Raw genomic sequence first — 24,743 nt, forward strand, 5'->3', positions numbered from 1 at the left:
GTGCTGTTGCAAAGGAGTTACTTGAAGGGTTATCTCACACTCTGCCCTTTTGTCCAGCTTTTCATTCTTTGCAATTTGCTCTGCAAGTCCACGTGCCTTTTAATGTTGCTTTAAATCTAATTACTCTTTCCTGTAAGCAATTCTCTCCTGAAGGTTTCCCACAAAAGTGTTTGCTGATCAAAGGTCACTTTCTAATACAGTGTGGACAAGACTTTTCTGGAAGACAGGGCTGTACCCACCACCAAGAGTAAGCAATACTGGCTGTGAAGAGCCGGTTGGACATTCATGCGCGGGAAAGACTCTCCCAGGGCCAGCCTCAGCTGACCACGTCCATGCTGCCGTGTGTTGCCACACTGGCTGCCTGATATCCTGAGGGACTGTGATGCCCGGGCAAGGGTTGTGCTGGGAAAGTTACCGTCTTCTTTCCTGACCCAGATTTTTCTAAACCTTCAGATGAGAGTCAGTGCGCCGAGGCCATTCTTGGAGCTCTCTTGCTGAAGCATCCCTTAGGCTACAAAGGGGACAGTTCATGCAGTCAGCTACATTCATACCAGTCACAGCCTTCTCCTTCTCTGAGCCTCCCCCCTTCCCACTCAAGGTTTCTTTCCATTTTTTTTTCTTTGCAAAGCAGCCATGTGAGAGGGATAAAATAATTTTGAAGAGCATTATATGGTGGGAATTTTGACAATGAGTGGAAGATGGTAATTACTCTTCCATTAGACTCAGTGGCTTTGGACAGATAAGCTGCATTGAAACGGGTGACCAGGGTATGGGATCATGGATTGTCTTTCACTGTTGTCATGGCGACAGTGATGCAGGTGGCCTGTAACTGCCGGGCTGTCAGATCTTATACATCAAACTGGTGCTAAGTGAAAATATGTTAGAGGCATTGAGGAAAATTTGCCAGCAGTGTTTACAGGATCAGCCGGAGAAAAGCCAGCCTTGGTTGAGGAAAAAAAAAAAGGATTTCCGTTTAAAGTACTGCTTAATGATTCTACGGAAGTTGGAGTTTTTACTTTTTATTAATAAGATGAAACTGGAGTATTAATAAGAATGATTTCTGGGTATTGGGTGCTGTGTATGTAATTAAGATTCCTTCTGGAACTCATGTGACCATGAAGAGGTCAGAAGAGGTGAGGATGCTGTGTCCTCGGGGTCCTTGCTCAGGCTGAGGCGGCCAACAACACACACTGACAGACTTGAATCTGGATTTTGTCAGCAAGTGTCACTCAATGTTTGCTAGCTGGCTGTAGTAAGAACTCTTTGAAGGAAAATTCCAATTCTGATAGGTTCCCGTAGCATCATACAGCTGGACCCGTACTCTGCTGTGCACATGGGTTCCTGTAGCATCACACAGCTGGATCCATACTCTGCTGTGCACACTGCATGGAATATGAAGGATTTTTCTTTGTCCAGCAGTTACTGTAACCCCCAACTCCCCCTTTTTACTTTTTCCAGCCTCTTCTCCATTTCTCTCTTCCTTTAAAATCACGAATGTCTTGACTTGAACCCTCATAGGTTGACACGGAGCCTAATCTATGAATGTGATGGTGGGGGAGGCTTTGTCTCAACAAGTTAAGGCTAGCTTTGCAATCGTCAAGTAACCATGCAAAGATTGGAAGAAGAAAAATATAGAACATTCCATTTCCATGTTAGATTTGAGAGAAAAGAGATGGCAAAGCTACGAAACAAGTCTGGAGAGTGAGGACACATTCTTGAGAGTCAGGCAGAACAGGCGAGTCTTCTGGAAGACCATTTGCATTGGGCACTATGGCTCCATTTTCACTTGACATATTCGTCAGTGGTCAAACTTAAGTTAGTAAGAGCTGAGTCACCGGTGTCCCATTGGAGCACAAACAGACCAGAGTATTAGCCATCAAGTACAGGCCAGCCCACGGGTATGGGCAGGTGCCAGGTGCTGAGTACATTGGTTCCTGTCACTTAGAAGAAAGTTGACTCTGACATGTGTTGAGCATCTATTGTGTGTAAGGCAGTCAGTCAGACTGTTAAATTTTCACAATAATCTTGAACACTAGGTTAGCGAACAGGGTCAAGATGAAATGTGGTGTTCCCGAATCCAGGCTCTGTACTGTTTTCCCACACATAGGATTTTAGAGACGAGCAGGTTGAGCCTTGCCTTCAAGGAACTCACAGTTTTTTTTGGAAAGACAAGAAAGTGTTCCAGAGTTCCTTAAGTACTGTATTAGACCCAGGAATATGAATCAGGGACATGAAGTGTCTGGGAGAATCTCAGGATAGACAGAGCTAGTTTTGTTTTTTTTTTTTTTTTTTTTTTTTTTAAAAAGGAAGAGTGGCTAATGGGAAGGTCAGGTGACTGGAAGGGAATTTCAGGGTGAGCAGATATCAGGAGTGAATGCACATCACGGTGCATCCTGGAACAGTGTGCATGTGAGTATGCATGTGTGTTTATGCTCCTACATATAACATGCACCCGTATACGAATTGGCCTGGGATCCCTGTGGCCTGGGGGAAGGTTTATAAAGTGCATGTGCTAAGTCCAGCATGGTGACCTGCTTAATGACTGCATTCAGGTCTGTGCTGGTGATTTTGCCGTCTGAGGTCTCATAAGCTCTGGTTGCTGCGGGTTGTGTGCTAGCTCACTCTGTGCGGCCTTTTCTGGCTCTCTTTCCGTTTGTGGCTGTCACCAGTGCCTTCTTCTCTTTCCCTCCCCATCATCCTTTTTCCTTTCTTTATTCCGTCAGAGGCTTTCTTCAGCTGTAGGAAGCCTGTTTTTTCCTCCTTAGCCCGTAACATAGGAAATAAAAGGAAAAGCTAGGCAGAACGAGTAGAGAGGGTGTGACTCACCTAACACGGGTGCTAGGAGCAGAACACTGGTCCTCTTAAGGAGAAAAGCGAGCCTTTGGCCACGGAGCCACTTCTGCAGCTCATAGACCAAAGTGCTTTATCACGTGGCGCAGACCCCTGTGGTGGGGATAGCCTCTTCCACACAGGACTGTTCATACACTTCCTCTGTGTTTCTATGAGCACGCACGTTTTCACAAGGCTGTCAGAATTTAACCCCAAGTGTTTGCTAAATCTAGTCTCCTTTCAACCTGAAGGGAACCAGTTTGTTTTCAAGCTGCCATTGGGGGCCAGCGCTATCCATTTGGCGGGAACAGTTACTATACCAGTGACAAAGGGAAAGGTCAACGTGAAGCTAGGGAAGCTAGGAATAGTGGCCAATACCTGGAGTTCTGCTGTGCCCACCCTCAGGATGGTAGGGCAGGAGGATTACTGTGAGTTTGAAGCCAGCAGGAACGACTGCGTAAGACCCTGTCTCAAAAAACTGTAGCTAAAATATAAAAGGAAGGAAGGAAAGAAAGAAAAAGAAAAGACAAGGAAGTGAAGCCACTAATAGTATGAACCCAAGAAGCTGGCTCCTTCTACCTGTCCCCAGATGGCCACATTACCCAGTTAGTATACAGACTTAGAGACCTAGGATTTTTCCTTGTTCATCCCTAATTTTGGAAAAAGAAGCCAGAGTTAAGGTCACAGTAGCATAAGTCCATTCTTCTTAGCCTTTATACTTCTCTTGTTGATGCCCACGCAACACGCATATCACACACACACACACACACACACACACACACATACACACACACACACCCCTCTGCTCAGTCAGGGCTCCTAGGACATAGGAGGAGCATAGCCCTTTGCTATGTAAATCATCCAGGGAGGTTTACTCAGGAGCTCTCAGCACCACTGAGGCCCGGGAGCCTGCGAGCAATTAGAAACTCTTTCTGTGACTTCCAGACTATGCTGCAACAGATCAGTCCATCTAGTCTTGCTCCAAGCAGGGGATGTCTAATCAAGGGGAGGGATTTCAGGAAAACAGGAAATGGAAGGGGAACACTGAGGAGCGTTCCCCACCCCTCCTCAGTGTGTTTATGTTTCAGAAGAGGCCCCTTTAAAAAAAGAAAAGAAAAGAAAGTTTGCTTTTATGTAGACATAATCTGGGGGGAGAGATGTACCCAGAGATTCCTTCATTTAAGAATGAAGGTGGGTCCTGGGTGGTGTGGCCTAATGCAGAGTGCTGGCAGTATCCCTGAGTTAAGTGTGATCACAAGCCACACTATAGAAAAAACAATAGTAGTAGTTCATTTAAAATCTAGTTGGAATTTGGAAAATCATAGCCACCTCATAGTCAGTTATACGTTTGCTTAATTATCTCTTTATTTATTTGAGATAGGGTCTTCTGGATCCCCGGGTGTGGTCAAACTTGCTGTATTGCCTGCCAGAGAACCTTGAACGGCCATGAACGCTTGCTTGGCAGGCACTGTCTGAGCTACACTCCAGCCTGCTATGAGCTTTAGAAAAAAATTTTTTTAATGATTTTTCTTTATGTGTATGTGTGAGTCCCTGCATGTATGCATGGGCACCTCCTCTTCACAGTGCCCGTGGAAGCCAGAAGAGGCATCGGATGTCCTGGAACTGGAGTTACAGATTGCTGAGAGCTGCAGTGTGGTTGCTGGGAACCAAACACTGTACCCTGGGAGAGCAGCCAGCGCTCTTACCCATGGAGCCATTTCTCTAACCCCTTGTTATGCTTTTTATTGGGCAGTTGCCCTACACGAATCTCTTAAGTTTAGTTTCAGTGGGCCAGGCCGGCCTCGCCACTGATGTGCCCTAGGCCAGACTCTGGGACGGGATTTTAGGTTTTGCCTCTGTGTTTTCCTCCAGCTCACCTATCAATTCGTCAATGAAAGTGTCTGAGCAGGCCACTGTTCATTATTCGTTATCAATACCAGGCTTTGTAAACAAGAAAAATAAACGTGATATCTCGCAAACGCCCTGCTGGGAATAACTGTCCTGCCTGACACAGGAGCTGACCCATTGTATCTTTAACGTTTATTCTTAGTATTCCTTCTACGAGGTCCAGGGAGTTCCCGAGGGCAGTCTTACACCCACCTCACTCTTCGTTTCTGTCTGAAGAGGTCGGGGGGAAGAGGAGACCTGACTTGGTGAGAGTCGGATATAGAATACTGGGCTGAGATGCGCCCGAGATGTGCCCCTCACGCAGCCTGCAGCTCCACCCGCCACCTGCGCTAAGTCCGTTAAGGTGATGTCTGATCCGAATTTTGTTATATCAGTGTGTATGAGTGCCTTGTCTACATGCTTTTCCAAGGATATATACTACCAAAGAGAACTTTGTTTTACAACGTATCTTTTTCATGTTAGGACACAGGATTTTCTCAGGTATGGTTTAGTTACGTGGCTTCGATGGTGATTTTAGGGAGGGGGGGGGTTGTTTATATGATCAGTTAAGGGCCTTCAGGACAAGGACCCTGGAACAAATTCCAGCTAAGCAGAGGATTCTGGCTAAACGATTAGCTATCATTTCCTCTTTATTCTAGGTCTTCTACCCCTACTTGGGAACTTTAGGGAGAAAAGTGTATGTGGTTTTAAATTCGGTGGTTGGTTAGTGTGTGGGGCATTTTATACAGCTGGCTTTACTCTTCACCTAAGGCCTCCTTAAAAAGGACTATTATCAGTGCTTAGTGTCAAAAGAGAACCGTCATGGGTCAGAGAGGTGCCTTGGTACAGGGTGTGTCCGATAAACCTTGAATCCCAGTTCACCGGAGCAGAGGCAGATGTAGTTGAAGTTCTATGAGTTCCAGGCCAGTCTGGTCTTGATAGTCAGGGGTACACAGTACATAAGATAAGTAAGTAAGTAAGAAAGAAAAGGGAAAAAGAAAAATAGAAAGCAAAGAAATAAGAAGTATACCACCACGAGCCAGAGATGGTCCCACGTGTGAAGCACTTGCCACACAAGACTAAAGACATGATTTTGATCCCTGGGACCTATGTAAACATGAAAGATGAGAACTGGCTCTACAAAGTGGTCCTCTGACCTCCAAATGTGTGCCACGGTATACATTCTCACATACACATCAAACATACTCACAAATAAACATAACACACACACACACACACACCCCAAATAACATTTTAAAATAAAGTGCACCACCATTTGAAAAGATTCCTGGCCCGATGGTTCGACTACAGTGTGTGCTATATTTATGCAGGAGGATAATGGAGACATATTCTCCCTTGAACCATTTCCAGACTGATATGTCAGGCCTATCCTGTAAATCAAATGTGGTTTCTGCTCCGGGGAGGCTGGGAATGTGGTTTTGAAGCAGAATTTTTACCTTCTCAGCTGTGCTAGCTGGAAAGACTTGGTCCTCTCACACAGCTTAGCAAGGTGACCTAGTAGTGGACTGGCAAAGGGTGACGCAGGCTATCTCTTCCCAAGGAACTTCAGTGCTGCTGTTGTAGAGACAGGGGGATGAGTTGGGTTTTTCATATCTTCCAAAACATCACTCAAGTGGCTGAGAAAACAAGAGTCAGTAAACAGTTGCCTCTGCAAGCATGAGGGCCCGGGTCAGAGATGGACCAAGCATGGTGGTGAGCATCTGTCGTCCCAGTGCTGCGGAGGGAGTGACAGGTATGTTCCTGAGCTTTGGTCCTAGCCTAGCTGCACTGGCAAACCCCAGGACCGAGTGAAGGACTCTTCTCAAAAAGCAAAATAAATGGTGCCCGAGGAGGCTGTTTTCTAACCCTCCCACTCACAGATACACCGACACACTCATGCACAGACACACCCACACCCACAGCAAAGACACTCTAGGCTGTTCTCTAACCCTCCCATGCACAGATACACCGACACACTCATGCACAGACACACACACACACACACACACACACACACACACACACAGAGGAAAGATACACTAGGCTGTTCTCTAACCCTCCCATGCACAGATACACCCACACACTCATGCACAGACAGACACACACACACCTTTAACACACACCTGCACATGCACACACACATACCTGCACATATACACATACCTGCTCATATGTACACATATTACACAGACACACACAGAAACACCTGCACACACACACACACATACACACCCCTCTGCAATACACACCTGCACATACACATATCACACAGACACACACACACATGAACACCTGCACAATACACACTCATACACCTCAAACCCAAAAGTACTTGAAAATATCTTAATGCTTTATATAAAACCACATCTCCAGAATGCTAGTTTAATTTTGTATGAAAGATGTCTTTATGCACAAAGGACTCTCGGCTCTTCCTTCAGTACCCAAACAAACCCATATATAAACAGCAACAATGCAAGAGTTCCAATTAGGATTTTCAGTACACAAATACCCATTTTAGAAAAAAAAATGCACCTAACAATTCTCTGCTAGCAACCACTGTAAATTATTGTTCTTAAAAAAAAAAAAGAAAGAAAATCCAATATAGTTGAAAGCTTTTCCTTTATAAATACAAGCTACTTAGCTGCATTATCTGCAAGAAAGACAGACTCATGTCTCGCTTTTTGGATCTGCCGTATTCTGACTAATCAGAAAATCTTTATTAATTGTGTTTATAACCTCTATAACACTCCAAAGAGGTTTTTGAAAATTTTGGCTTGCAAGATACAATGATGGGGGAAAATGATCCGTTTATATTTCTTTATACTTTATAAAATGCATGTGACTGAGTTGTGCCCCCCCCCCCATGACTTCTGGTAGAAGTGGGAGGGTTAGTCCTTCTTCTATGGGAGAGGAGGTTGGAGGAGTTTCCTCCTGGGATCAGGAAACTGGCATCACTGGGGGTGGGCAGGCATTGACTCTGGAAGGATGGGTTTGGGTAGGAGCTGTATCCCCTGCCTTGCTAGTCTGTTTAGTCTGTTTCTCTGAGTTTTATCCTGAATTTGTACAGCTTCGGCATCCCTTCTTGCCTTTGCTAACATTCCCTCCCACTACCTTTGTCATGGGTGATTGCACAAGGCCATTTTCTAGGGACACAGCGATGACACCGTGAAATACCATAGACCACAGTAGGTGACTTTTGAGAAATGGGAGGAAGCTGGGTGCAGACTCTAGGCCTGTCAAAACTAGATGGGCAGTTTCTGGAGTTGTGATGGTCTGAACCTTGGGCTTCAGACATTTATATTGAGGCTCGGTCCTAGATTGTAACTGTATTTGGAAAGAGGACTTTAATAAGGTAGTAGGGCTAAATGGAGTATAGGTGGGGACCTAGTTGATATGACTGGTACCCTAGTAAATGAAGGAAGAGGCCCAAGGAAGATGACCAGAAGACACACAGCCATCTGCAAGCCATGGAGTTCTAGGTGAAACTCACCCTGTTGTCACTTTCATATTGGGTTCCAGCTTCTAGAATTAGAAGAATATTACTTACTGTTATTTAATCTGCTTGGTCTATGTCATTTTTGTTGTGGCAGCAATACAAAACCAGTACAAGAGTGATATGAAATCTCTCTAGATCCCTAGCTTCCCAACTTTACAGTTGTGGTAGAATTAGGGTAGGATGGTAGACAGCGATAACCCTAGAATGTATAAAGTTGAGGGAGGAGAATCTTCCATCTGTTTCGGGCCTGCCTGGTTAATACATCAAGATCTTGTCTTAAACAAACAATATGAGAAATTGGTAGATGGGGCCGGAGCAAGAGGGAGAAGGGTAAGGGGGGGGGCCAAGAACTTGGTAAATATCAAAGATTTGTTGTATTACATTGCAATGGCTAATCTTGGTTGTCCACTTGACACACCTGGGAGGAAGGAACCTCGGTTCCAGAATTAGCCTATGGGCATGTCTGTGAGGCGTTTCCCTGACTGCTATTTAATGTAGGATGGCCCAGGCCACTGCGGGGAGGACCATCCCTAGGCAGCTGGGCCTGGGCTTTTATAAGAAAGGTAGTTGAGCAAGCCAGAAAAAGCAAGCCAATAAGCAGCATGGTTCCATGGTTTCTGCTTTAAATTCTGCCCCGACTTTCCTGAGTGATGGACTATAACCTGTAACTAAATAATCCTTTCCTCCCATAAGTTGGCTGTAGTCAGTATTTTATCCCAGCTACAGAAATCAGACTAAGACAGACATTAGAACTAGAGGGTATGCTGTTGAGGTGAACCTGACCGTATTATTTGGGGGAGGACTATGGAACTGTTTTGAACCTTGCTCTGGAAAAGCCATCGAGTGCTTGTAGCTTCATGGGTTGTTCTGTGGGATCTTAGAAGATAGAAGTGTTTGAAAAACACAGACCATGGAGGCCTAGCTTATGGAGCCGTTTCACTGAGAAGCAAAGATCCCCCCTCTAGACTAGTCAGTTGTGTGATATTTTCTATTAAGCCTGTGGAAGTGAAACCTTGGCTTTGCTAGAACAATGGATGCTGGTCTCCCGGGGCTCAGAAATCAGCCGAGGTTTATAAGAGACCAGCATTATTGCGTTGAAATCTGAGAATATTTTCTCAGGGTCAGCACACAGAAGCTGTGGTCAGGGGAGACAAGCCTGCATCTCCAGCCGGCAGCAGAACTTGATGATATGTGTAACTCTCCCACATGATGTTTGTGGGCTACAGAAAAGCTGCAGGGTTGAAAAGGTCCTGGAGAGTACCTGAGGGGGGGCATTGGGAGAGGCCACTGGCAAAGCTGCAGCCTCAGTTGTAGTGAAATCTCTAGCCTGGTGGAGATGCTAGGATTGTGGAAGGACCACCAAGGACAGCAGCAAATGTGGAGTAGGAGCCAAACTGGGTCTGTGAGACAAGCTGCATGTGTTGTGTCCGACAGAGCCAAGAGGCAGGGCCACCTAGCTCTTTGGAACCCCTCAGATCATGGGTGAGCCTCATATGTCGGAAACTAAGCTATTTGCCTCCCCAGATTCGGGCTTGCTGTGATAATTCCATCTATGCTTTCAGAATAATGAAAAGTACGTGACTTGATTTTGATTTTTACAGGAACTTTTAAATGAGACTTTGGACACATAGGTCAGTAGTGACCTAGAGAAAGGCAGTACCGGTGTACAAGTCTAGCCTCCCTTAGTCATCCTGGGAAACCAGGAGACTTTTCATGGAGGAAGTAGAACTTGAGCTAGCCTTGAAGGGAACAAGAGTCTCTGCAGATGGGAGGAATGGTGTGTGTGGGTGGGTGGGGCACCCATCAGGGGGAACAGTAAAAGTTAGTGTGCCAGAGCATCTGATGTGTTCCAGAAACAATCCTGGAGCATGGGGGACCATGGTCACTTAGGGATAGGGATGGGTGAACCTGGACAGATGGGTTGGTAGGGGCGGCATGTGGGACTTTGTTCCGATTACAGGTTTGTTTTGAATATGATTACCATAAGCAAGATTTAAGTCAGAGCGTATTGTCATCATCTTTGTAAGTTTTGAGAGATACTTCTAACAGTAGGCCATAGATGGTTCAGAAGGGTTGCTGATAAGTGGCTGAAAGCCGGCTGGAGGACAATGGGTAGAGAGAGCTATGGTAAAAATGGGGGGAAATTAAATCTTGTGAGGATGCAGAGAGGGTGTTTGGAAGACAGCTGGTCCTGTAGCCTCTCCTTATATCCTTTTTTCTTGTGAAAACCAGGCTTTCAGGTGAGGTTAATGAGGTCTGGTGACATTTAAAACCCTTCTTGATGGTAGATAGTGGCACATGAATAAGGTTGGGCTTCAAAGCTGAGGATATTTGTGCTACACAGTGCTTCTGGCTTCCCATAATCCCCTAGTGCCTCGCCCACTGAAGAGAAAGTTTCTTCCTTGAGAGTTATGGTGCTTGGTTGTGTCAGGAAGAAAAATAAAGGATTCAGGATTGTGTTTCAGCCTTGCAAACAAACAAAAAAAATGTTTTAGTTTTGAGTTGTGCATGTATACCTGTGGATCAAGCATGCTTCTGACTTGGATATAGCTAATTTTATAAACATGTAATTTTTGTTGTTGGCAAACAAAACGTTTGTCATTTCTATTAAGTGAAATGTTGTAGATAAGGAAGTATAGGAAATCTGCGTTTCTCTCAGTCTTCCTGTCCCTATTTTACGCACTTATTCTTGTCCTAATATCTGGTTTTACTTCACAGTAGAGTTTTGTAAACAAAGACTCCATTGTGTCCCATCCGAACACATAAGACACCAGAGGGGGGCAGGGATGGAATGAGGAGGAAAAGTGAAAATGACTCAGAGAGTTCCAGAAACAATGGAGCAGTTCATTTGGGAGCTTCCTCTGAGTAGAGCCTCAGCTCCCCTCCCCCACTGCCTCCCCACCCCCACCCAAGCTTTCCCCAAATCGCCTTTCTTGTTTTAAGAGCCAAAAGCAGCATCAGTGCCTGTCTCTTGAGTTCATTGGCTGTCTGTACTGGCCCTGGGTCTCTCCAGACCTCTTCTTTCTGGTTCTCAGGTGAATTGCCTGTTAAGTATGGCAGCCACAGGGCTTGTGCTCAGACCTCTGGGCTACAATCTAGAGCTCACTTGAAGATAGAACCCTTAGATCTTAGTCAGGGTTTTACTGCTGTGAACAGATACCATGACCAAGGCAACTCTTATAAGGACAACATTTAGTTGGGGCTCGCTTACAGGGTTCGAGGTTCAGTCCATCGTCGTCGTCCAGGCAAGCATGGGTGCTGAAGAAACTGAGAGTTCTACATCTTCATCTGAAGGCTGCTAGGACAAGACCGGCTCCCACGTGGCTAGGAGGAGGTTCTCATTGCCCACAGTGACACCCTTCCTTCAACAAAGCCACACCTACATCAACAAGCCACACCTCCTAATATTGCCATTCCCTGGGCCAAGCATATTCCAACCACCACACCTTGTTTCAGGCTACATTGAGATTTTGCAAATATGGTGTTTGGAAAATTAGTCCCATGTCCGTAGTTCAAGTGTACTTGGTTTTAGTGGCAGGCTTGCAGAAGCCTTGCTAGTTCCTGGGGATGGCATATGAAGGATGAAGAGAAGGGAGAGACCTCAGTTCCCTTTTCTATTGTTGAGCTGCCTGCAGGCCTGTGCCTTGGATGAAACCAGGCACATAGTAGATGCTTAGTTCGTGCACTGACTGGATGATGGCTTAATGGCCACATGCCAAATTCTACTAACCATTTGACATCTGATCTCTCATTAAATCTTCCTAACAAGGAAACTCAGTTCTCCATTCAACAGAGCAAGAGATCTGTACACGGCTGACTGCTTGTATATAACACAGGATTCAAACTCAGATTTCTATAGCGCTAAGTAAACCTTTGGCTTATCTGCAGATATTTTTGAGTGCACCATAAATACTCTCCATCAAAATATTACCTCAGTACAAATTGACCCACTTTATATGTGCAAAATAGAATTTACCTCAGTTTTGAAAATATGAGCTTTAAAAACTCTCAGGATCAAGCTCATAATAAATGCTTGTCTTAGTTTTCTGTTGCTGGGAAGAGCCACCAAGACCACGGAGCTCTTACAAAAACAACCATTTAATTGGGGCTGGCTTACAGTTCAGAGGTTTAGTCCATTTATCATCATGGTAGGAAGCATGGCAACGTGCAGGCATGGGCTAGAGAGGTAGCTAAGAGTTCTATATGGGGATGGGCAGGCATCAGGGAAGAGAGAGTGCCACTAGGCATGGCTTGAGCCTCTGAAACCCCCAAACCCAATCCCCAGTGACACACTTCCTCCAAGAAGACCACACCTACCTTAAGGTCACACCTCCCAATCCTTTCAAACAGTGCAGTTCCCTCTGACTTCATGAAGGCCATTTCCATTCAAACTACCACAAAGTTAGTACATATAGAATTTATTGATATTTATTTTTACTTTGTTGTTGGGGCGGGGGGAGTGTGGAAGATTTGGAATTTTGTTACTTTAAACAAGTTATTTACCAGATCAATCTCTTAACACAGACCTGGTGACAAAAAGCCATAGCAGTCAGCAGCAGCCAGTTGGAGATACAACGTTGAAAAGATTGTAGTCTTGTGCATTCCCCATCTTGTGAAATGTGTTTAGTTCCATCTTGTCTGCAGGAGGAACAGTGAATGCCAGTAGCAGCCATGGAATGTCTGGTTTTGTCCCATCACTTTCTTATCTTCACCTTCCATATCAGTTAAAGGATTAACCTTTTTCTTTCTCTCTTCTGCTAGCCCTTCACTCTTTTCCTGTATTATATTCTTTCTTGAGATATCATTCTTGGGAGTTTTCCCCTTCCTGTACTCAACACCCTTCTCCTTCCTTTCATTCCAGTTCCCCCATCTTTGCTGAACAATTAAGTGATGTCCCCTGCGGTCCCCTTCCTTGTATTTTTCTTGGTTGCCCAGGGGAAATGGCAGCTATGTGACTGTCATAGAGTGAAGAAAACTGGCTTTCACCCTCACCCTCATTGAAGCTGCTTCTGTACAACTGAGAGACCTGAGATAAAGGGATGGAAGGTTCAGGGAGAGAGAGATGGAGAGTGACAGGGACTGGGCTGTCCAGAACAAAGAAGGGCTGGGGTGTAGCACAGTCGATAAAGTGCAGACCTAGCATTTGCAAGGTCCAGTCCTCAGCACTTCATAAAAACAGGCTTGCCTGCAGTTTCCAGGGCTTGTGAGGTACAGGCAGAAGTTTAAGGTTATCTTTGGCTATAAAGCAAGTTTCAGGTTAGCCTGGGCTACATGAGACTCTGTTTACCAACAGGAAATTATTTCCACCTGGAGCTGCCTGGAAATGCTTTCATCTCCTGCTCTCTCAGCAGCTTAACCATCATCTTAGGCCATTTGTGGCTTTCCTGGATGAAGAGGAGGCCATGTTCCCTTTGGTAGCTTCTTGTTTCTCCATGCAGTAAAATAAAATGCATACCCAGATGTATTCCCGTGAGCATCAAGTGGCTTTAGGCTGCACACTCCTGGTGGGCCAGGCCTGTAGCTTGCAGATGCTCCAGTTCCACCTTGGATCAAGCTAAGTGGTGGTTCATTTCTCAGGTGTCTCTGGTTTCTACCAACTCCATAGACAAGGGATGCTTTGGTGACTTTCTCATAAAGCTTCCTTGATATGAATGGTTCTCAAGCTACTCAAGACATCCCTTTCAAGCAGACAGTAGTGCGGATGCTCTGCCTCTCTCCTGTTATCTCAGCCATCACTGTGGGGAAAGTCTACCTGTCATGGCATGTGCTGCCGTCATCACTCGGGTGTGAGATTCGGGAGCTCTGTTGTTCTAAATGTGAAATGCCTCTCTGTGTGCTGCCTCTGTATTCCTTTAACGTTTGCCTCTGTCCTCTTTTTACCCATGATTAATACTTCTCCCAAGTTCATGTTGGTCTTTTGGAGCACATTTCTACTCTGCCCTTCTGCTATTTTTGTTCTTGGGGAATGAGAACACAGGTTTGACTTTGACTACTTTATATACTGTGGCAGGGTCTCTCAGTTGAACCTAGAGCTCATCGATTTGACCAGTCTAGCTAGTCATCTTGTTCCAGGTAATCCTGCATGCTGGGATTATAGGTGGGCCACCGTGCCTTCCCCCAACATTTACCCAGGTGCTGGGGATCTAATCTTTAGTTCTCAAGCTTGCCCCACAAGTTCTTTATCCATTGAACCAATTCCTCTCTCCTTCAAGACTTAAAACAGGAAAAAGTATTGCGAAGGCAGACTGACTATACAACTCCACGAATTCTCAATTGAAGAAGCTCCTGTGTGGCATGCGCACGCGCGCTCGGGCATGCGCACACAGTTTCTGGAACATACACTGTCTTCTCAGAAGCATGGCTGATTGAGGAGGATCCAAGCTGGATTCTGGTTAGTTCAGATTTTAAGATAAGTGAGCTGTCTTGCTGTGTGACTCATTCGGTGCTGTTTTAAGCAGTTCCACAGCCTCAGAGAATAAACGGATGCCTAATCATCTCCTGCTTCCTGTCATGGTTGACGTCATTGTCACCGTCATTGTCTTCATCATGTTAAGTACCCCAAAGCACCGAAGTTGCCAGACAAAATATGTTACATAGGTATCGTCTTTGGTGTCTGGACGTCTGCTCTTTTTAAATAGATAACTCCCAAATGGATCTAATTGAGACTCAGATATTGACTGATTGCCCCATGGTAAGAAACAGATGGCATTAGCCAGTAATCTGAAAGTCCAAATCCAATATCCCAAATGCTGAGAGCTCCCATATGTAACAGGTGTCCACGGTGTGTCACTAGGTTCTGAGAGTGGACACAATCCATAGGAGCTCAGTGCAATGACAGAGATGTGTCTTAAGAGTTCCAGGAGCCAGGAAGAGCATCACGGAGCCCACCATGCAGTTGGGGAGCTCTTGAGCAAAGCCATGGGTTTAGCTGGGTGAAGTGGTATGAGGGATAATGGAGACTGAGCAGGGCATGGGAGATTCCTAGTGGAGCAGGAGATTGATGCAGGCAGGACTGAGCTTGGCGATAGTGGAAGGGAACAGCTTTCAGATTCCACGCTGAAGGCTTGGAACAAGTGGGGAATTAGTGTTAGCTCTCGCCTGGTGTTGGGTAAGAGACACAGAGGAGGGCTTGGGGCTGAGCTAAGGGGCTGTGCCCTCATCTCAGGGTGCTGTGAGCTGGATTTGAGAAATGTGAGTGAAATAAAATGCAAAAAAGCTTTTGCTTTTAGAGATGGGAGATGAGGAGGGCACAGGAGCCCAGCCTGGAGGATTGGTGGACCATCAGTCTCTTTAGAAAGGTCTCTTTAGAAAGAAGACATCGTTTCCAGTTTGGGGTGTGCAGGTCTGTGGGGAGGCACTGAGATCCAAGACAGTGCCTTGCTATCACCCTGGATAACCCACAGTGGCAGAGTCATTGATTTTTGCTCTGTCAAGACAGGGGGAAGCAGAAAATGCGTGGAGTGTGAAGTGGGAGGAGCTAAAGCTCTTCCCATGATTAAACTGAATCTGACGGAACCACCGCAGAAGGATGAGCCCAAGGTCGGTACACTGTGAGGTCCTTTGAGGAGGCAGGATCACAGGCGGAGGCAACTCAGATCCTTGGGTGTCAGCAGCCAAGCTGAAGAAAGGCTGCCCCCGTGTCGCAGTAGGCAGGGATTCGTGCTGCTGATTGGACGGCTCTGTGTTCTTGGCTATCGGTGGCAGGCTGCCAAAGCTCCTCTGAGCTGTTACTCACGGCCCGGAGGGCCGGACTTGTGGAGCTTGCCTCTCCAGAAAGTCTTTTTGGCCTTGAGACAAAAGAAAAAGAGCAGCTTATCGCACACTTCAGGATCCAGGGAGCCAGGAATTAATGAGCTAAGACACTGACCGAGGAAGTGGGAGAAAGCAAGGAAGGAGAGGTTCAAATGGTGGTTCTGCTTAGACAATAGTGATGGTGATGACAACGATTATAAATCCTTGCAAACAGACATGGAAAGGAGGAGAAAGTTAGACTCTCGGGGTCCTTAGGAGCTTCATTTGGGGCCACCATTATCTGAGGAACCAGTCTCTGTGCTCAGTTGTTCCCCAGTGACAGGAAAGAGAAAGAAATCCAGGAGTTCCAGATTTATAGATTTTCTTAATAATAAGGATGACGGTAGATGAGGGAGGACAAATGGGAGTCTGTGGCCAGCGTGGGCAGGCTACCTCCTTGTTTTATTTTACTGGTGATTTTCCTTTGCTTTGCACAGATCAGATTTCCCGCTCTGGTATTCAACAAGGAGCACATAGCCCGAGGATAGCAATTAGCTCTCTCTGAGCCCACTCTCCTTTGCACAGCTCTCGCTGACGTGTGCAATTACTAGCACCCCGGCAGCTCTTTTCAGATCTCGTCTGTGCACTGTGGGAAGTCAGGCCCACCATCCCAGAGTCCTCTGCCCAGACTCCTCCTCACCTGGTGCACAGGGACCTTGCCTGCAAATAGAACTGACGTGCCGGGACGTCATCGGGCCTGGCAGAGCTCATTGGCAGAGAAGTTCAGAGTTTTATTTTCAACCTAGAGACAGGCGGAGATAGATCCAGCTAGAACAGGTCTCTTCCGGCTTAGGCCCTCCTCCTGTGGTTGCTGGAGTTGTGGAGGATGGAATGTCAGAGGGAGCTTGCTTCTTATAGCCTCCTGGCTCACAGACTGAAGCTGGCTCCCTACCCCTCCTGGCTGGTCCGCTGCCGTCACAGTAGTCCTACGGTGTCCTGCGGGAGCTGCCTTCCCACAGCTTTCTTCTCTGCTTCTTTTCTTTCTCTACCTTGTGTGGTCAGGGTGTGTGTGTGTGTGTGTGTGTGTGTGTGTGTGTGTGTATCCCTCAGCTAGATCCACTTCCAAATGAAGACCCCCGGCTAAGTTAATTCACTTCAGCTAGAAAGTTGCTTGGGTAGACAGGAATGGTTTTAAACTTTAGGAATAAAAACTATAATACAGTGCAGGAAATTTTGCCTTTGTGTGGGAGGCAGAGAAAACCAAACCCTAAGAAGCTGAGATCCACTTCCATTCACCCTTCAAGGGAGGGCATCTTTGCCAAACCTGACTCTCCACAGGAGGAGTCATAAATGGTGGTTGTTTTCTTTTCTGGTTCATCTCATACCTGGCTGTGCCTTTAAGGAATGTTTTGGGGGAAGGACAGGGCAGGCTTTGAGACCTCCTTCTTATGTATCCCAGGCTGGCCTGTAACTCAGGATCCTCCAGCCTCAGTCAGCCTAGTGAGGGGATCGAGATGGTACTGTGCCAAGCCTACATGTCTTCTTTTAAAAGGCAGAGACTTGCTACCGACCTAAAATCCAAGAGACCACAAAAGCAAGCTCTGGTGTGTCCACTCAGGGCTAGCTGAGGAGGCTCCCAAGTTCCCAGGGATTTTAGGGCGGAGCTAGCAAAGGGATAAGTGCCCCCCTCCCCCAACCCCCATCCCGCCACTACCTGACCCCATCCCCCCACCCCCACCCTCGTTGCTTGAAAGAGCAGTGTGGCCTAAAATGAGGGTTCTCTGTTTTGACTTCTGTCTCTCTTGCTTGTCCTGACTTAGTAATCGTTCATTGTGACCGGCTTCTGTACATTACCTTGCCTCCTGTCCACAATCGCTCTACAGCTAAATTTCTGTTGCTTTTTAAATATCGCCATCATTATTTGGAACCGACGCGATGTTTTAAGCGAGATGTTTCGTCTTCTCGGTTGCCCCAATGAAGAGGCCCGAAAGGGACCACAGCCAGGCCGGCCGGAGTGGGCCTCCCCTTTGAGGAAGCCCCTCGGCCACTCCCACCCTGGTGGGTTGTTTGTGTCTCACCCCATCAGCCACTAGGTCCTAGTAGGCTCCTGTCCCCCAAGGGGGTTTCTCTTGTGCTGTATTCCCGGGCCTGGCCTCTGATTCCACACATTGAAACGCAAATGACAGCAGTAATTGGCTGAGAGATAAACCACAAGGAGCGTGTGAGCCGGGCTGCGGGGAGTTAAGTGGCTAAGTGACAATTACCGTGCCGCAGCCTTGGGATCAGCAGCAGCCCGGCCGTTCTGGTACAGGGTTTTAAAGGAGCAATATCACATTAATTGGAGGCAGGCTTCTGGGTTAACAGGCCTTACCCGGCCTCCCAGCTTATTTTACTCTACTTTAGGGATGAGAGTGAGTGGGTGGAGAAAGCAAGTTTGCCTAGTCTCCTCTCCCGGCTCCAGCCTCCATTCCCCTCTTGCCCCCAGGAGAGTTTGAGAGATTTGCGTCCTCGACTCTGGTAGGCAGATCAGATCTTTGGTTTCAGTTGGAGATATAAACGCTGTAAAAGTTGCTTTGCGGTAGGAGGTGATTGGGATAACTGTCAGTCATAAGGGTTGGGTGGCCACAAAGGACCTCAGCTCAGCCAGACCTGCCATCTTTCCCACCAGGCAGGCAATTAACCCTCTGATTTTTTTTTTCTTTTTCTTCTTTTCTATTAAGTTTCTATTCCAAAACTGAGTTTCTAAGGCAGGTATAGCAATAAACAGCAGAGGTGACACCTCCCTGCGGCTTGTAGCCCTTTCCAGTCAGAGTGAGAGAAATCAATAAAACTATGAATTCTCTCTTGCTTACTCAGTAGAAACCCTTACTGTAGAGAAAGGTGGGGTCCTTGTAGGGAGAGGAATCCAGTTTAGAATGAGCTGGGCTAGGCCTTCCTGCCCTTCTCCGAAAGGCCACTAAACCCTATCCTGGCCATAACCAGCCATCAAGATGATTGGTTTAGACTTGAGATAAGCAGACTAAACAAGGCACTGAGAGCCCGTTCCCTCTAGGTACTTGCTGTCTATTGCATTAGAACTCTGCAGGGCCCAACACTTTTTTAAAAAAAACCACTGTCTGGTAGGCTTGCTGTTTTTGTTGGGTGTTTCCTTCAGCCCACACAGCACAGCATGGTCTCGCTCCCCTTTTACTAAGTATTCCCTCTGGGTTATAGCGATGAATTTGTTTGTCTTACTTTAGGAGAGAGCCGGCCATTTCCAGAACAGGAACTGGTTTGCTTCAGGCCATGCTTCTACTACCAGAGGTAGAAAACACCAGCGCTAGCTGGAGGAGAATCTGGTAGCTAACTAATGGAAGTTCACATCTTCAGCTGTCAGATGTTGGAAGGCATTTAGAAAACTCTCTTTAGTTCCCAGCCAGCCTGTCTGGAGTAGGGGGAGGAGTCTGGTTAGGAGCTGTGCCTAGCAGGCAGACAGAGTCTTCTTGGAGGGTACCTAGTGTAGACTTCTCCAGGATGTCACCAGGTCATGGTAGGGAAGCTGGCTTGTCACTGTTTAGAAGGGCTTCAGTCTATCCTCTGAAGGAAGGCTAAGTGAGATTTCATGGCTTATGTAGCAGTCACCACAGCCTCTCCAAGAAGATGAATACACTATTTAAAGAAAGGTGTGTCCAAGGCTGTGGGGATGGCTCAGTCAGAAAAGAGCTTGCTGGATGTACATGCGATCATCCCCAGTTTGACCCGTAGAACCCTTGTGGAAGACACAAATGGTGGCAAAGGCTGGGGGTCCCTGAGCTGGGGAAGCAGATCTTTTCTTTGAGTTCCAGAAAAATGAAGACCCAATCTTCAAAAAACAGACAGATGGTGTCTGAGGGACAGTATTGGAGGTTATCCTGTGATACATGTACAACACAAACATACACACACGTGTACACCTGTACACACGCATGCACAGGACTTTTAAAACGTTTCAGTACAGTGGCTTAGCTTTGTAGTAAAGGACTAGGCTGTCTAGGTTTAAATTCTGTCACTGCCACCTGCTAGTCGTTGGATTGCCTCAGCTGCCAAACAGGATAACAGTATTTCCTGGTGTAGGCTTATTTTGAGAACTAAATAGTTGGTTTTTCCTAGCACTTAGTAGGACTATTCAGATATTTTTATGCTACCCCACTGCAACATACAGTTCCATCTCTCAAATCTTTAGGAATCCCAATTTGCCCTCCCCCTGCCCCCATCATTTGTCTTGTGAATATAAACACACACCAGTTATCTGGCTTATTCACTTAGCACAATGTATTTGAATTTCTTACAGACTGTCAAAGATTCTTATTACCGGGGTGAGGGGACCGAGGGTGGAAGATGAAGTGACTTGCCCAAGGTTGTGGAGCTAATTAAGAATGTGGGCTGAGCCGGGAATTCCCTGAGCTAAGAGTCCCCAGCCACACCTGCTAGATCACGCTGGGATTAAGGGCATGTGGTTGCTTGTCGCTGAGGGGCTCCACTCATTTTATAATTGTTATTGGGCAAACTGAGGCTTACTTGTGATAACACTTGAGAAGAATTAGTTTCTTTGGGGAGGTGTGTGGATTACGCTCATCTGCTAACACATTCCTTCTCGGTGGGCGCACATCTGCGTCCTCCCTGGAACCTGCCTTAGGTGGGAGATAACAGAGCTAACTCTGAAGGCCCCACACTTGTTTTGCATTCTCCGACACTTCTTCTCGATGACTAATCGATGGGAACGTTCTTAGCTTTGCAATCTTTCCATGCGTTCCCTTCCGATGTCTTCATCATGGATTATTCAAGTTGACAAGCTGGCGGGTCTGACTGTCCTGTGACTGTTAGGTCCTTAGTTCCTGGATTAATGATTTATGCATCATCACCCATGAAGGAACTGAACTATGGAAGATACGATGAAGATCCTCCATTAGTAACTTTACACTTACTAACTAGATGCCTTGAAATGGGCGCAGTGAAGCCTCTAACTTCGGCTCACATCTTAAAGCTCTTTGGAGGAGACTGAGAATCTTGTTAAGCGCTAAGAAAACATGACTCCCCAGAAGCTATGGGCTAACACCCTAGAACGGTCCAGATAAAGAGCTACTGGAGAGGAACTCTCTGCCGGGAGAATCCACTGAAACTTGGTCAGGAGGCTGCACAAAATGTCCAGGAGAGTGTCCAGGAGAGGGGCCAGGCCAGCGATGCAGAGAGAAACTGTCAGCTCGGAAGATACTCGTCTGGGCAGAAGTGAAGCAGGTCCCTGGGCAGCAGGAACGGAATAAAGAGACGTTTTGGTCAGAGAAATACCCACTGGATATAAGGAACCTAGGGAAGTCCACCTGGATGCCTGGGCAGCTACACCACGCTAAAGCAGGTTGTTTTCCCCTGGAGAAGGAGTGTGGGAGGCAGGCAGGTGGTAGGTGTGAGGCCCAGGAAGAAGAGAAAGGTGTTCTCTCTTTGACCGGGTCAATTTTGTTTTCATGTGCTTATGTGGGAGCCTATTAACAAGTATTTATGCTTGATTGTTACTCATTTCCAGAAGGCTAATTATAATTGCATTTTCCTTCAGCAGGGAATTCTGGTCTTTTTTTTTTTTTTTTATCCTGATTACATCGTTAGTTATAATGAAACAAATATTTTTTGGGCCCCTTTCCCCAGATGGCATGACTGTATGCTTTAGGAACAATCAACTGAAGGAAACAGTTGCCACAGGATGGCATGGCAACTGTAAGTTTTAAATACACACACACACACACACACACACACACTTTAGGATGTAGTTGTCTGCCTAAATAATTAGGGGAGAGAAAGAGAGAGAGAGAGAGAGAGAGAGAGAGAGAGAGAGAGAGAGAGAGAGAGAGAGAGAATAAACCCAGCATGGATCAAGACATGGACAAACAGCTTCACTGTGCTGACGATGTTTTTGTAAGTCTGGCACCACAAACCTAGAGAAGAATCTGGCAGTAACAATTGGTCAGATAGTGTTTCTCTGTAGCCTTGGCTGTCCTGAACTTGCTTTGTAGGCCAGACTCAGAGATATTGCTGCCTCTGCCTCCCCAGTGCTGCTGGGACTAAAGGTGTGCGCCACTACACCTAGCTGAGTCTGGTAATAATTTAAAGAGAGCTAAAACTTTGCATCACCTAAATCCTATAGGAAACACCAGACGTTTGTTTTGTTTTGTTTTGTTTTGTTTTGGGCAGGTCTCTGTATAGCCCTGGCTGTCCTTGCTCTGTAGACCAGGCTGGCCTTGGATTCAGAGCTCCCCCTGCCTCTGCCTCCCCATGCTGGGATTAAAGGTGAGCTCCAACACTGCCTAAAACTCCAAATGATTGTAAGGACTGAAGCATCTCAGGTCACGATGAGAATATTTATTAGAAAGATACCCCAAACAGTCAGCTGCTTAGTAAGGTATTTTCTTTGGTTAGACATGGGCTCCTGTGGGTAAAGTGAATATGTGCAGCGCTATGGGAATATGCTCAAGAGAAGTGGGGACCCCTGACTATAAAACAGGAGGTAGGGTCTTTCGCTGACTAAGCTCTTACCTGGTAGCTTGGGCTGGCTGGCTAGCAGGGCCTAGGCACCCACCTGTCTGTGCCTCATCAACACTGGGGCTTTTGCCGTGACATTTTGTTTTCAGGCTCTGTCTTTCTGAGTCAGGTCCTTATGCTTGCCAGGCAAACACTTAGCTGGTCAATGAGATAGTCCCCAGTCCGAAAAGTCACCTCCTAACCTGCCTTTTTTTTTCCCTGCCTGCCTGCTTCTGAACTGCAACCTAACTTCGTGACTTGATAAAGATTTTAGTATTCGTTTCTGTGTTGGATTCAAGCCCACGGACTTGGAGGGATTTCAACGCCGTTGTGAAATAGGTAGTTTTCCCCTCTACTGCTTTCTTGCTTTAAATTTTAGGTTTAAGCAAGCTCGATTGGTCAGCTGATCAGGTTCATTTCAGTACAAAGGAAAAGCAGTTCTGATAGTTTGAAGAGGTAGGTGCTGTGCGCCTCAGAAGAACTCTTAAGATGCCCATTGGTGCCCAAGACATCACACCAGCACTTGTGAGCATACACACCCCATGCTTTATAAGGGAAGTGTTTGTAAACTGTAGTCATTTCTGCAGCGTACTCTGAAAGATCAAATGGCCATCTTGTGTCACTTTGGGACATTTCTACTGCAATGCATGCTCTTGTTGTAACAAAGCACTTCAGTTGAAATTCTTTTGCAACAATATGGGGGGCAATGTTTTACTGTTGGATTAGAATTTTCCTGGATTGTCTCTGTATGGCTACATTCATGTTCATTTTACTGTTGAAGCTTGCTTTTATGTCAAGGGCATAAAGAAAAAAAGAAAGAAAAGAAAAGAACCATCGCTTTTAGCTACCTTAAGTTATCATTTGTACCCTATTGTATTACATTGTTATACCCTATTGTATAACAGAACACTTGGACTGGTTCCTTATGTTTAACTGTGGCTTCCTATAAACATGGAACTTGGTGTGTGCATGCATGCGTGTGTGCGTGCTTGTGTGTGTATGTGTGTGTGTGTGTCTGTCTGTCTGTGTTAGTGGGTGTATCCCATGCTTGTTTACCAGGAACAGACAGCAGATCCCCTAGTGATAAAATTACAGGAGCTGAGCTGTACGCATGGCTGTTGGAACTTACCTGGGGTCCTCTGGAAGAACTGTAAGTAAGGGCTGTTAACCGCTAAGCCATCTTGCAACCATGACATGGATAGTTTTACACAGGACAGAGCCTGGCAGAGAGATCTGGTTCATGTTTGCATTTTTTCCTAAGCAAATCAGTAGGAACAAGAGTCAAAATGAAGAAAAATTCTTGGGAAACCCCTTCTCATCTCTTGGTCCCCTCTCCTCTTTAAGTAGCTCTGTCTCTTTTGTTTGTTTGTTTTTTGAGGCAGGGTAGCCCTGGCTGTCCTGGAACTCACTCTGTAGACCAGGCTGGCCTTGAACTTAGAAATCCGCCTGCCTCTGCCTCCCAAATGCTGGGATCAAAGGCATGTGCCACCACTGCCCGGCGGTAGCTCTGTCTTGTTTACAAAACTGTCTCTACACAAGAGAGAGTAGTGGAGAGGTTTCATCATGTCTGCCAGAGCCTGAAAACTCTGGCGATTGAGGCCTCATTCATCCACATACCTTGTCTTTGTCACAAAGTGGTTCGTTTTTGCTTTCTTCTTCTTCTTCTTCTTCTTCTTCTTCTTCTTCTTCTTCTTCTTCTTCTTCTTCTTCTTCTTCTCCTTCTCCTTCTCCTTCTCCTTCTCCTTCTCCTTCTCCTTCTCCTTCTCCTTCTCCTTCTCCTCCTCCTCCTCCTTCTCCTCCTCCTCCTCCTCCTCCTTTCTCCTCCTCCTCCTCCTTTCTCCTCCTCCTCCTCCTCCTCTTCTCCTTCTCCTCCTCCTCCTCCTCCTCTTCTCCTTCTCCTCCTCCTCCTCCTCCTCTTCTCCTTCTCCTCCTCCTCCTCCTCCTCCTCCTCCTCCTCCTCTTCTCCTTCTTCTTCTTCTTCTTCTTCTTCTTCTTCTTCTTCTTCTTCTTCTTCTTCTTCTTCTTCTTCTTCTCCTTTCCTTCTCTCTCCCATAAGGAGTGGCTGAAATTTCCTGTTCCTCTGTTCTCAGCAGAGGGTATGATCAGTGGCCTGGAGCATGTAAAAGCCCAGAAGGATTTTGACCCTTAGACAAGTCCTTTCTTTAACTCCATTCTGAGACAAAGGGAGATGAAGGGAACTGAGACTGGAGATGAGCTGCTGAGAGTTAGGAGAGTCCAAGCATGTGAGTGTATCAAAGTGGGGTTCGGGTAGACA

At 46.3% G+C, this 24,743-nt stretch overlaps 1 protein-coding gene across 1 annotated transcript in view; it reads left to right on the forward strand.

The window, feature by feature from the left end:
• Maml3 (mastermind like transcriptional coactivator 3) overlaps positions 1–24,743 on the forward strand; it is a 417,562-nt gene that overhangs the window by 42,045 nt on the left and 350,774 nt on the right. The gene's annotated exons all lie outside the window — the stretch shown is intronic.

This window comes from Mus caroli, unplaced genomic scaffold (genome assembly GCF_978045245.1).
Source record: "Mus caroli unplaced genomic scaffold, Mus_caroli_1 scaffold_3, whole genome shotgun sequence".
Lineage (NCBI taxonomy): Eukaryota > Metazoa > Chordata > Mammalia > Rodentia > Muridae > Mus > Mus caroli.